The following is a 13,026-nucleotide window of genomic DNA, read 5'->3' on the forward strand; positions in this document are numbered from 1 at the left end:
GAGAGAGAGAGAGAGAGAGAGAGAGAGAGAGAGAGAGAGAGAGAGAGAGAGAGATTCGCGAGCGACGCGAGATTATGCTGTTCTATACAGGCGTTATTGCATTATACGTAGCGTAGCAATTCTGTTCATATAGAATTCTGGCCGCTGTAATTGCACGCGGTGTCTCAGCTGTTAGGCGTGGGTTACACATTAGTTGACGTGGAGTGAAGACGCGTCCGTCTCGCGGATCGGCTTCTCCTCGGAATGTGAGCATGATTTTTATATCGACAAATGAGACGTCACCTACATAGCGGCAGGGATTCGCGGAATCTCTGCACGGATATGAAAAGTATCTTGAACGTTATAACGTAGATCACACCGGCGTGATTCTCACGGAGAATAAATACGGGGATCGCGCAATTTTTCTTCTTAGATGGTCTACCGTGGTAATTTTTTAGCGGATGTTGGAAACAACGCGGAGCTTAAACGCGAATTTACGGCCTATCCCGTCCTGCGCGGAATTTAGATCGCGCGCTCGCGCGGAGCATATTATCTGCTTCATAAAAATCTGCTTCCACTCGTGCTGGCGCGAGGGGTAATCTAAATTCATTCGTTCGGACTATGAGATAACGCTTACCGCCACATGCCTGTTGCAATGTGAGATTAATCCGCGTTTATAAAGAGATTCCTTCGCATACATTCGTCTATTTATATATGCGCAATATTCAGCTTCTTGTGTGTGCTTACTTTGTGCGTCAAGTCAACTCTCGTACACTCGAGGAACATTACATGCTTCAATAAATTCTCGTGAAATTCGTTCTTATTTTAAGTTGGTGCAAGAGATTTATCGCGTTTGTTAAGTAAAACAAAAAAGGAAATTATACAATTTCAAAGGATTAATAATTTTAACGAATAAAATCAACTCGATCGACTCGATATTTTCCCGAATATTTTACGAGAACTTTCTATTTTCCTTCTAATATCCATACCGCGAGAATTTGACAAATATATATGGTAAGAATGATAAGTATTTTGCACAAACCTAATATATATTTTAATAAACTTTCCATGACATTCGCTCCTAGTTGACTATCGTGTTGGTGCAAAAAGTTTGTCACGTTTGTCAAATAAAACAAAAAACATGAAATTATCAACTTTCGGGGGATTAATAATCCTTACGAATCAAATAAACATTGTTTCAGTGTTTTCCAGACATTTTAAAACGAAGACATACTATTTTGCTTTTAACACCCAAACTTCTTGTGAAAATTTAATAGAAGAATGATAAATCTTTTGCATAAACCTAATGTATGTTTCGATGAGTTCTCTATGAAATTCAATCCTATTTGACTACGTTGCAAAAATAAAAAGTCCAGGCAATCATTAGAACGAATTATTCGAATTCATCGTTTTATCGGCGCATTAATCCGAAGATAGAAACGACTTTTGTAATAATCGACAAGTCTCTACAAAATTCGCCTTAAGTGAGACACGAAAGTCTTACGCGCGTTCGCCCTTTCTCATTATCTCCTCTCGAAGGTCCTGCCTAGATTTTTCTCCGGCGCTTCCTCGGACGCGGAGAATCGTTGCTGGCCGTGAAGCCGGAAATACGTCCGCGGCCATGCCGCCCTCGAAAGTTTTTATCGCTTGGCTTAAGTGCGGGTTTACAACTTCTTCTTCCCCGTCCCCCCGCCGCCCGCCGCGGCTTATACCGACTCGCGCGCCGCGTGCTTGCGGCACGAAATCGTAAAGTCGCGAATCAGATTCCCGGGGGCTTACTCAGGCGGGAGATAGAAGCGGAGATGGTTCCGGAGTAATCGAAGACCTTGCGCGGAGACGTGGAAGTAGCCGTGCCTTTGACGGCGGATTTTATGACGCCCATCCGCGGCTTATTAGCCCTGCGTGCCGGAAAGTTGAATTTTCCAAAAGGAGCCAAGCTGATCTCCTTTCATCCGAACTCTATCACAGTTGGAAAATCGTAAGCGCGAATTCTCTGCCGAAGTAAATAAAGGGAATCGCAACACGGTCTCGCACGCGAACGAAAGAATTTCGCTCGAGTCAAGTCAGTGTAAATTCGCGCGAGGCTGCAAATTGCAACGGGGATAAATGTCGCGAAATCGCGCGAGCGAAAGACTTCGAAAAGAGGAAACGTTCGATGGCGCGTTTTAACGAAGTCCGCGCGTCAGCCGTGACGATTGCTGAAATAAATTTCGGGGATTTTGTTACGTGAGACGTGTCACCCGGCTTTCCTTTTGATAACACGCGCGAGGATGCAACAAGCGGCGCCTCACCATTCGAGAGGCTTTTACGCGTCCTTTGTGTCGCTGAATGGCATGTCGCTCTGCATTTTTAGTTGATTCCCCCTAACGAAGGGCCGATAAAAGGATGTTTATGGCTAGCTCCGGATCAAAGGTAAGTGCGCTTATGCTGTTAGCGAAAAGCCGAGAGAGCCGGCTCTCGTCCGCAAAAGACCGCACCTCCCGCTCCCTCGAGATGAGGACGAGAACGAGGGCGACAATGACGACGACGACGACGATGACGACGACGACGACGACGAGGACGACGACGACGACGACGACGACGACGACGACGACGACGACGACGACGACGACATTATAAAGGTATGAATATAATTTACGTATGCGACATACAAGTATACGTACGCGTCCGTAATACACTCCCCTCCCACCCCCACGTATGTAACATCCCTGGCCTTTATAGAAGCTGAAGTTAGAGACTCGCAGCGGGTTCGCCGCTCTAGCTTTAATGTTCGCCGCCTGATTATAACCTCGTCAACAGGTTACGTCATTAGGAGCAGACTGTGCGGTAATACGTTCATTGTCTCTATCCACTTCGCTCATTTGTTCGCCGCGTTCGTCGCACCGCGCGTATGTAAGCTCGCGTCTTAAAGCACGCTTTTTATGGCGCTCGTCGATGGATTTTTACACGCCGCGCGTGTCGAGGATATATCGCTTTTAATTTGTCTCTCTCTCTCTCTCTTTCTCTTTCTTTCTTCACGTTTACCGTTCGACTTGAAATTACCGCTGTGTATTTTAATTAACGAGTAGAGCGCGATACGATGTCTCGGACGACGTATTATTAATATCGATTTTCCGCGACTCAATTACGAGGATCGAGTAACGTAATCTATTTGGGCGACCATCCTTTTCTCACGGACTCTTCAGTAATGATAGCCGAGGTCAAAGGACGAACGGAACTTGGCTGAAAGAGAAAATATGAGCGCAAAAAAGGAGCGAGAAGGTAAAGGTTGTAGAAGAACCGCTCATTTCGGTTAATGACGGCGCTTCCTGTCTCTCCCAAGGCGAAGTCTTAGGATTAAATAATTTTTCTCAACTTTGATAATTAGAATTATGTCTTGTGAACCGTGACACATCGTGTCTCTCCAAACGGGGATCGATTCTCACTGTCCCTAACGTAACTCACAAGGGATTAATAAATGTTACTTCTGAAGTTCTCGAAATAATGTAACCTTCGCGAGTCGCGTTCTTCAATAAAATATTATTAGATATTTTTCGCGACACGATAATTTTTGCAACGTAATGCGAATAGTCGTAAACATCATGACATTAGCATGTTGATAACTAAGAGAGTGCTCAACGATCCCGAGTGTTGGTTTTACATTAAACCTGCAACTTCCGCCAAACTTGAAGGATCGATAGAAAATTTCGAGACATGAACAATGGCCACGCAGACTGTTGTCTTATTTTGATGATACAAATATTTATTTACCGCGTTTTTCCTATTTTCAATATTTACAGAACGACATGGCTCAAAACTATTCAGGTTTCACAATTAATTAATATTCAATCATTTCAATATTTTATTCATATAAATTTCTCTTATGAGCGTTGGAAACTTTGATAGGATTTGGAGCCTTGAAAAGGGCTGAAGAGGAAGGAATTATTTCATCTCACCAGGACACATATAACGATTATATAAACACCGGAGTAAGGATTTAGATTAGACATAATAACAAGGCTAAACGAAAGTGTAAAAATAATATTAATACAGTCAACATGGAACTCATGTTTTAAGAAAAGCATTGTTAGAAAATTGTCGGCGTTTGTGAAATTTGTTTGTTAGGTCGGTATTCATATACATAAGTCACTTTTTATCTTTGATTATGAATATAATTACAGATCCGTATTCATAAGCCATTATTTGGCTATTCAAATCGATATTTCTTGTTGCACAAAACGAGTGTTAACGAATAATCAGACATTCACGAAATTATAATTACTTACGAAATGATGACAGACTATGAATGCTCACAGAGCAGATTTTAAATTTCGACTCAGGATAATTTCTTATTTTCGATAAGCTAGTTAGACGTCCGATCAAAATCGGAAATGTTCTGTATAATAAATGATTCGGCATATCCGAAAATATATGATGAATTGCTACCCGCGTCCCGATGCCTTGCAGTCCTGATTTCCCAACTCAGCATCCTGATTCCTGGCTGGTGTGTGTTCCAGACACTCACTGATATTCGCGTATATACGAATCGATCGGAGAAACGTATACTAATTAATGCGCGACGCCGACAAGAAAATTCGATTAAATAATACCTCAATAACCGACTAAATATTTTAATCGTCCAACAAAAATAGTTAGCGACTCGCCGACACACGTGCTCCGTGTCGCGGTGTGTGTGTGTGTCGCACGTCGACTCGAGACGTAATGACTCAGTCAAATACGCGCGAGAGAATCAAAACAATCAACGAACGCAAAGTCGCCCCTCCCCCCTCCACCACTCGCCGCCCGTCGTCGCTAGTCAAGCGATGAAACGTATATTCGGTGACCGAAAAATCACGTCGTCAAGGCTCATAAAACACTCCGGATTCTCAAAACAGCAAATTATCAAATTATTAAACATAAATTAATTAGAACAATCACACGCGAGAAATACGTGAGAAATACGTAACAGTGCCGTTGGTAGTATCGGCGGCGATCGGTTAATGTGCAATTATTAGTTATTAACGCCGCGTTTCCGATCGATTCGTATTTTCGCGTAGCATCATTGAATACCTGATCACGATGACAACCAGGAGCTGGCTCCAGGACGGATTACACTGACAGAAAAATTCCCGAAAATTTATTTATGAAATATAAAGTTTATTTCTGTACAATAAGGTTTATTTCCGTGAAATAAACTTTATTCTTGTAAAAAAAATAAACTTTTTTATCCTACAACAAAAATTTTCAAATATTTTTTTCTCAGTGCATAAACAGTCGGCGACGAAACTTACAGCGCTCTTTTGTTTTTACCTATTTTAAATTTTTGAGTCATATCAAAGTTTCTAACAATAAAAAATAATAGTAAAAAGATTATGAAAGAAGAAAGTTTCTTATTTATCCATTTACTTATTAATCTTCATCAATTATTTAATATTTGTTTATCACGATACTCTATCTGCAGTAACAGGCTTAATGAATGCATTGCTTATTGAAAGTAAAAATTAAGAAGGATAAATGCAGGCAGATTATCGAGACAATTGAATATTAAATAATTCCTAAATAAGTCCTTCTTTAAATCTCAACTTAGAGTTTTAATGTATTAATATATAGACTGTTGAGACGACAAAATATTAAATAATTATTGAGTAAGTCTCTTTTTAAGTCTAAACAAAACGATGATAAATAATTATTTATAAGACAAGTCTGTATGGCTTTATATCTCGAGTTTCTCCACTCTGGTTTCTCAAGCTCGACGAAATTTACAAAATTAATTAATAAAGTAAAAATTTCGACTCGATATCGTCGACCACTTCTTTTTTTATCACGCTAATGTTATAATATTCGCAACACGAATGAAACTTATTCTTTGCTTATCATACCACAAAAGAATCAGAAATATATAGATGGAGCTAAACTTTTTCGCACGGGATATCATAAACGATTTTTCATCGTTAATATATTGAATGCGTAACGTGACTTGAAGAGAAACAGAGCAGGGGCAAGAGGGATCGCACGCACCATGATAAGGTCTGAAAATAGTTTTACGATTCTCGCTTTTGATGTGTTAAACGCATTTCGACGCGTTGTATTTTCGCCGTGGAATTTGCCTCGCGCAAGTTTTTCCTGAATCCCGAGTGACGTTTTAGCCGCGTTCGCTCGCGTCCGCGCACAGCACATGCGAGCGCTGGTAATTTCGATAAAAGGAGAATGAAAAAATATTGGATTAGCAGCTCGGCCGCGGAGCGAGCGACGGAATAAGCGAGACATGACGCGTGCACTTAGAAAACTCGCGCGGATCTCTATTTACCCTCGCGTGTTTGTTTTTCGTTTATATGAAAAAAAAAAAAAAGAACGGCCAGACCCTCGTATCTCGTTAAACGCGCTCTGATGCCATCGCGCTCGATTTTGTAAACTTTTACCGTCGAAACAAATCGCATTTCACAAACCATAAACGTCTGTTGCAGGTCCACGCGAAATTTATGTGCGAGGCGTAACGCGCGCTCTGCATGCATATTATCCGTTCGAAAATGACGCTTTAAACCGTACATCACACGCCGAGATTGTGTTAACCGCCAATATCCATTACCCAATGTAGTCACGAATGCAATGTAAAAAGGAAAAAATCCATTCAAATATCCATTTCCGAGGTGAGTCCGTAAGAGAGCCGCCAAGTTATCAACGCGACCACAGTGGCGGAATCTTCCAAGTTACCCCAAGCGCATTTTATTCACGTGGAAAGTATCGAGCACAGGAAATGTATCGGGGAATCCTCAATAAGAGGAAAACAGAGAGAGAGAGAGAGAGAGTGAGAGAGAGAGAGAGAGAGAGAAACAGAGAAATAGAGACAGAAACGAGAGGACATGAAATTAGGCCTGGAGAAAGTAACGATGATATGCATTATATAGCCGAAAACGAGCAGAGAATTCAAGGCTACGCGGAGATACAAAAGCCGGGGCAAAAAGCGATGGTGGTGAAATCGCACCAGAGAAGGCGAACACGGACGGGGGGAAGGAAGGGAGGCGCGATGCTCGCGGTGACGGGAAATTTAGCGACAGTTTCGGGTAATTTCTGAATAAGGATAACCCGGACACGTTCGTTGTAGCAGCCGGCGGCGGGCCGACTGGTTCGTGAGCTAAATTAAAAGCACGAATCGCTCCGAGCTAGAAGCTCTCTCTTCCTTTGATCCACCGGCGCGACGGGGCTCGGGGGATGTGTACGTGACGTTATTACGAAGACCCCTCGTTTCGCGTGGCAAACGCGAAATCGAAGCCCGATATTTCAATATATTCTCGCCGAGTGTCGAGCTTTCGTTTTGCGCGATTCGCTCCGGGAGAACGCGACGAGAACACGAACGAATTAGCGATGCCGACGAGTACGGCGGGCCGCCACGAAGACGGGATAGTTGCGGGGGCGGAACACCTTCTCTCTCCTGGCTCCGTCGCGCAATTGACTAACGAATGCTTCAACTCGATACTGCCAAACTCGTTTCCGACGAAGCGTACGACGGCGACGACGCCGCATCGACGAAATGTCAAACCGCGCCACGGCAATCTTTTTGCAATGCTAATGCGAAAGCAGTCGCGGTGAGGAGGAGTGCGCACTACGGGGCGATTTGCATCTCCGCAGAAATCGGACTGGCGTTTTCAATTTTGCGCGGCGGCGCATCCTGAGGAGGATAAACCGCCTCCGCCCGAGGGAACAAAATCGTGCCGAATAATCCGGACGATAGCCGAGGAGACGTCTCATCGCGATCGCGCGCTGCTTCGTCCACAACGAATCGTTGATTTTGGCATACTCCACTCGCGAAAGTGGAGCATTCTAAATTCCATAGAGATAAAACAAAAAAGCAAGCAGTGAGGAAAACAAATTATTCACATGTTCCTTAATCATTGACACTCTTGGAAAATCTGATTTTTTATGACCAACATTGCAATTAAAATTGCAATGTATCCCGGAAAATTCCAGAGAAATATCATTCTACTGCTGAGAAAAATATTCAGTTCATTGTCCTTCTTTTAGGTAAACAGCATCTTCAACAAAGAACATTTTCTTGATAACAAAATATACTCAAAATATATTTGTCACAAATTTGAGAAAAGCTCATTTTCGACTACTCAGAAGAATTTATTTTCTTTGCAAGAATATCACAAAACTTTATCGAAGGAAAAGTTGGCTCCATTCTATGTACTGAACAAACTAAATTTTTCTTTCAATTTAATATTCTTCATTAAAATTCTAATCTTACTATACGAAAAAAATATATTATAATTTTTTTCATATAAATTCTTTTCAATCTTACTATGTTTTTAATAGTCCAGAAAAAATAGGCTGTCAGTAATGTATATTTTGCTATACATTTATTTTAAATTTTGGTACAAATGTAGCAGATTTCGTTAAAAACATAGCAAATGTTTTAATACTATATTTTAATTCCTAAAATATAAATAGCATATAAGAAATGAAAGGATAAAGTAAATTACTGCAGAATGTCGATCTATCGAAATCCTCCAGTAATTTTTTCTATAAAATTCTCCCCGCGTGTAGAATGCAGAATGTATTTTAAATAAATTTGATGTTTATAACTTGTGTGATAGTAACGTGATAGTAACAATCGCCTCTACATTATCAACATTTTTCATGTTCGTCATCGACTTTAACATTCTCTCGACGGCTAAAGCAATATCTAAATCGCATTTTTCCGCGGTAACTCGAAAAACGGAATATCTAATGATAAACGAGAGTTCTTCCATCACTTTCTCCCACTTTGGAAGAGACTTGTTTTTATTACAAGCATTCTCTTTAAAATAACAGATCCATTTATTCGCGATATTTTCGTGCGGAACGATCTTTCTTCCTTTATAGTGGAGGCAGTCTCACTTTTGTGTGATAAATTTGCGGATATATAAAATTATTAAATACTTGAAACAGTAACATTTATTTTTATGCAGTACTTTTCTATGTGAGTTCATAAGAAACCTTCACAACTAAGGCTGTGAACAAATGGCGTCGGTCGTAAGAAAGGCCAAGATTTCTAGAGTGGCAGTGATTAAGGAGTGTGTTTTATCTTAAAACAGACTGATCGAGTCACGTTCGTTTTCGCAACGGAAACAAGTAGTCAACTCTCGGGCGACGGCGAAATCACGCGAGGGCAAAATACACCGGCGTTTTCGGTCGTCCGCGGGATCGTCTCTTCGAGCGGGACGCCCGTGTTCGAAATAACCGACGCATCGGTTTTCCCTCGCTCGGGCGCCGCGCGCCTCCGATTTCAAAGTTACCCGATGTTACCGTAGTTATTCTCGTTGTTTTCTCAGCGTCTACTTACACGGCACGCCTCGCCGATCGCTTTCAAACGAAATATTACCGGAGCCGGCCGGACCACCGAAAGCGCGCCCGATACTACACAATCGCCAACGTAACTGTTTACTCCTTCAACAGTTAGCCCCGGGTGAGGAAGGTCTTTTCCGGAAGACTGGAGCGGCGTCGAAAGCAAAACTTGTCAAGACTGTGTTTACCCACCTTCGACGGGGGTAGTTTCGTGGATCGCGGCACAACGCCGCCGCCGTCGTCGCAAGCACAATTAGATCGCGTCGAAGTGAAGAGTATAAAAAGGCCGAAATTGGAAAATATAAAAAGATCGAAATGTGCTTTTCGCCTCAAGCAAACGCTCCTCCACCTCTCGTCATAGCAAATGCGCCTCCATTCTCTCTTCCAAGGTGTGCGGATTTTCTCGCATAATATTTCCGACGACGACGACGACCTCGCGCGGTCGTCTCCTGTCAGAAGCGTAGGCAGAATGGGACGCGGCATTCGAAGATTATTAGCGGCGTCCTCGATCACCGTAATTTGCGCGCTTTATCTCGCGCGGCGCTCATTTGTCAGAGAGACGCCGGCTCGCATGCGGTGGATTCGCGAATAAATCGACTAGGATCGCCTGGTCGGCTAATTACATGAGACAAGATGAAATTCACGCGGTCTGCGTGCGCTCATGAACGCGTTCGCGCTCGTGCGCACGCCACTGTGTGTTCCCGGACGATTAAATTCTGTGCCGTCCGCATTCCGACGATTGCGCAAGGCGAGTAGTGACCGAACGTACTTGACGTAGGCATTAATCACCTTTAAAGAACGCGCTTAGCAATTTATTTCATCGGCCCGAAGCCTCTCTTCGCATACGCGTCAGTCACATGAGTGCGTTATTTCGACTCACATGAAGCACGATTGCATTCTCGCTGGAATAAAACCGACTGCCGCGCGAAAGAGGAAACGACCGGCAATTAGAAAAAGTTGGAGAACGCAGCAAAAACGCAGCACGCAATTTTCTGTGTGTACATGCAAACATTAAACTAAAATCGATAGTAACGTGGAGAAGACTTATTATTAATATATAATATTTGCTTTTTCTCTCTCTCACACACACATATACAGATTCACTCGTGTTTGTGTTTTATTCTACTAACATGTGTATTGTTCCTTTCGTAATTATTGGAAATGAATGAGTTCTATACGAATCATTACTAGTCGACGTTATATCGTACTGCTCATTGGTCATGTAATTTTCGAATGTTATACGTGATCATATCAACGTTAACTAGCAATCATCAGCATCGCCTGGGAATTCAACTTGAGCGAGAAACGAAAGCGCACGCGTATTGAGACACCGTCCGAAGGGATTATCGTGTTACGAGAAGAAATTCACGTTGGGCCGGTTTAACTGGACAGGTCGTGTTAACGCAAGGATCCTACCTTGAGATGAAGAATGAAGAGGAACTCTTCATTTTCCCGTGGGGCACTAATGTTTCGCGCCTTGGTAATTCACTGCGTCACAAACGGCGACAACGACGATGACGACGATGACGACGACGACGACGACGACAACGATCACACGATCACCGTACTCGCGGATGACTCTTTCGCAGTTGTCAATGAAAGCACTTGCGACGCGATCTCCAGAGCCCCGTTTTCTCCACCCCCGCTCCACTCTCGTCCGGACGACTTCTGCTCGCGCTACTCGTGCGATCTACCTCGCGATCGAGTGCGAGAGCCTCATCTTCGCACGAGGTTGCTCTGCAATGTCTCTAAGTGTGTCGGGATGGCGCGCAACACACGCTGGCGATGCACACCGGGACCGCACTGATCGCAAAACCCGGCGATTAGACGGGAACGCTCGCGCGGCTGAACGGGGAACCGTCGAGACCGCGGTCCAGAGCATGCACCGGACGAGCACCGGAGAATTCGCCGAGGGGCTCGCTTCGACTCCGTCGGGCGAATTTGGGGAAAGTCGCCGCCGAGCGCGTCACCGCAGAGTCGCGGGTGGACGAGGAACTGCCGCTTCGTGGTGCGCTCCGACACCGTCAGAACATCCGGCCGATCGCGATCGAGTCTGTGGCATCTCAGGCGGATCGCACGCTGGTCGCCGACGACGCTGGGGTTCGAGCGACGACGCACTTGACTGACCGCGACGGCGACGTCTGGGGCCGCGCGATTCGACCTGAAAGCGACGACGTCGTATCTCCTCGCATGTACCACCGTGCCCTCATAACCCCCGACTGTCGCGTGTCCGCGTGCGTGCCCACGACGGACGCTACCGCACCAGCGTTTCCAAGGCGGAACCCGGTCCGAGAGAACCCGGAGGAATAATCCGCTCGACCCTATCCAAGCCGAGCGGCTCGCACGCGTTGGCCGATCGTCCCGGGGAAATCACTGGAGAACCCCTCTGCGGAGAGCACCGACCGCATCTTATCCGGGATCTTGATCACTATCGCGAACTGGCGAACTGCACGATGCGGCGCGACGACGCTTCCCTGAGCCCGGGGAATGCCGGATCTTGAGGAGTCGATTCAACGAGAAGCATCTTCCGAACCCTCTCTCTTTCCCTCTCGCTCTCTCTCTCCCCCTCGTTCTATCGCCCAGCTGCAATCTCACCTCGGCACGCCTCGAGACGGAAATCGGAACGATATTCAACAACCGCGGCGCTTGAAAGATTTACACGGTCGGTCGTTCACGAGGGGCTTTCACCATACCCGCGCTTGCCCGACGCGCCGATCGCCTGGATGAGCACCGAACGGTGATCGCTAATAGCCGTCGCGAATGCATCACTCGTGAACTAAAATCGTCCTCGTTCTTACGGTATTCCCATCGTCGCACTGAACGATGCGTCACGACCACTGAACGATGCTCGAAACAATCTCACGTGCGCAAACTGTTTCTTTCTCGGTCGTCAGAGCATCCGTCAGATCTCGTTTGAGCGGAAAGTGCGTTCACGCGTCGAGAGGCGAGGATAAATACGTAGGAATAGACCCGCGGCGAATCTCGACTTCCTGGCCGGCAATCGCGGGCATCGCTCGAGTGAAGATCGGAAGAACGGAGTGCACGGTGAGAGAGCACCGAGAAACGGCCGACGACCGACGACCACGACAACCTGTTAACGACGAGACGTGAGTAGCGCGCGCGAGGGTAGCAGCCAAGGTGAAGGAGGATCACTCTCGAGGACGTTATACCCGCGTTACGTTCCTCGCACCACTTGAGCTACTACGACGACGACGATGCATCGCTGTGGTCCTCTCGAGAAACTGACGGAGGAGCTCGACGAGAGAGCCACTACCTCGACAACCCCGTCCGCCGAGCACAGAAACGCACGAGCACTCGCGTGGAAATTCGCGATCCGAAAGTGCCACGAGCTGTCGTCTCATCGGACCATTACGCGCTGTCGCGTACGACTACTTCCTTCTTCTCCTCCTTCTCCTCCTTCTCCTCCTCCTCCTCCTCCTCCTCCTCCTCCTCCTCGTTCCCAATGCGTTCCGTTCTCTCACGAGATCCTCGCGGACGTGTCGGTCGACTCGACGCGCAGCGTGGCGGCGGTCGCAAGGTGACAACCGCTGCTGCCGCTGGTACTGCTCCTGGTTCCTGCTGTTGCTGCTGATAGTGCTGCTCGCGCGGTGGTGGACGAAGGCGGCGACGACGGGAGGGTATGCGCGACGACGGTGGGGGCGGCGGTGGCGGCGTCGGCGTCGGCGTCGGCGGCGGTGGTGGTTTCACGGTGGTGGTCGGTCGGTTTGGTCGGTCGGTCGGTCG

General features: G+C 45.8%; 1 protein-coding gene across 2 annotated transcripts in view; it reads right to left on the reverse strand.

Annotated features, from left to right (window-relative positions):
- The window catches only part of LOC116850871, a 488,766-nt gene that overhangs the window by 344,802 nt on the left and 130,938 nt on the right, over nucleotides 1-13,026 (reverse strand). Inside the window, exon 1 of one of the 2 annotated variants that reach the window (XM_032829664.1) lies at nucleotides 10,699-13,020. The exons of the other annotated variant lie outside the window; for it this stretch is intronic. The gene's annotated coding sequence lies outside the window, so the exon portion shown is untranslated. Of the gene's footprint in view, nucleotides 1-10,698; nucleotides 13,021-13,026 lie in introns of those variants that run through there. 2 annotated transcript variants of the gene reach the window in all.

The sequence above is a fragment of the Odontomachus brunneus genome, unplaced genomic scaffold (genome assembly GCF_010583005.1).
Source record: "Odontomachus brunneus isolate Ranch 3 - 2012 unplaced genomic scaffold, Obru_v1 Obru_scaffold_158, whole genome shotgun sequence".
Lineage (NCBI taxonomy): Eukaryota > Metazoa > Arthropoda > Insecta > Hymenoptera > Formicidae > Odontomachus > Odontomachus brunneus.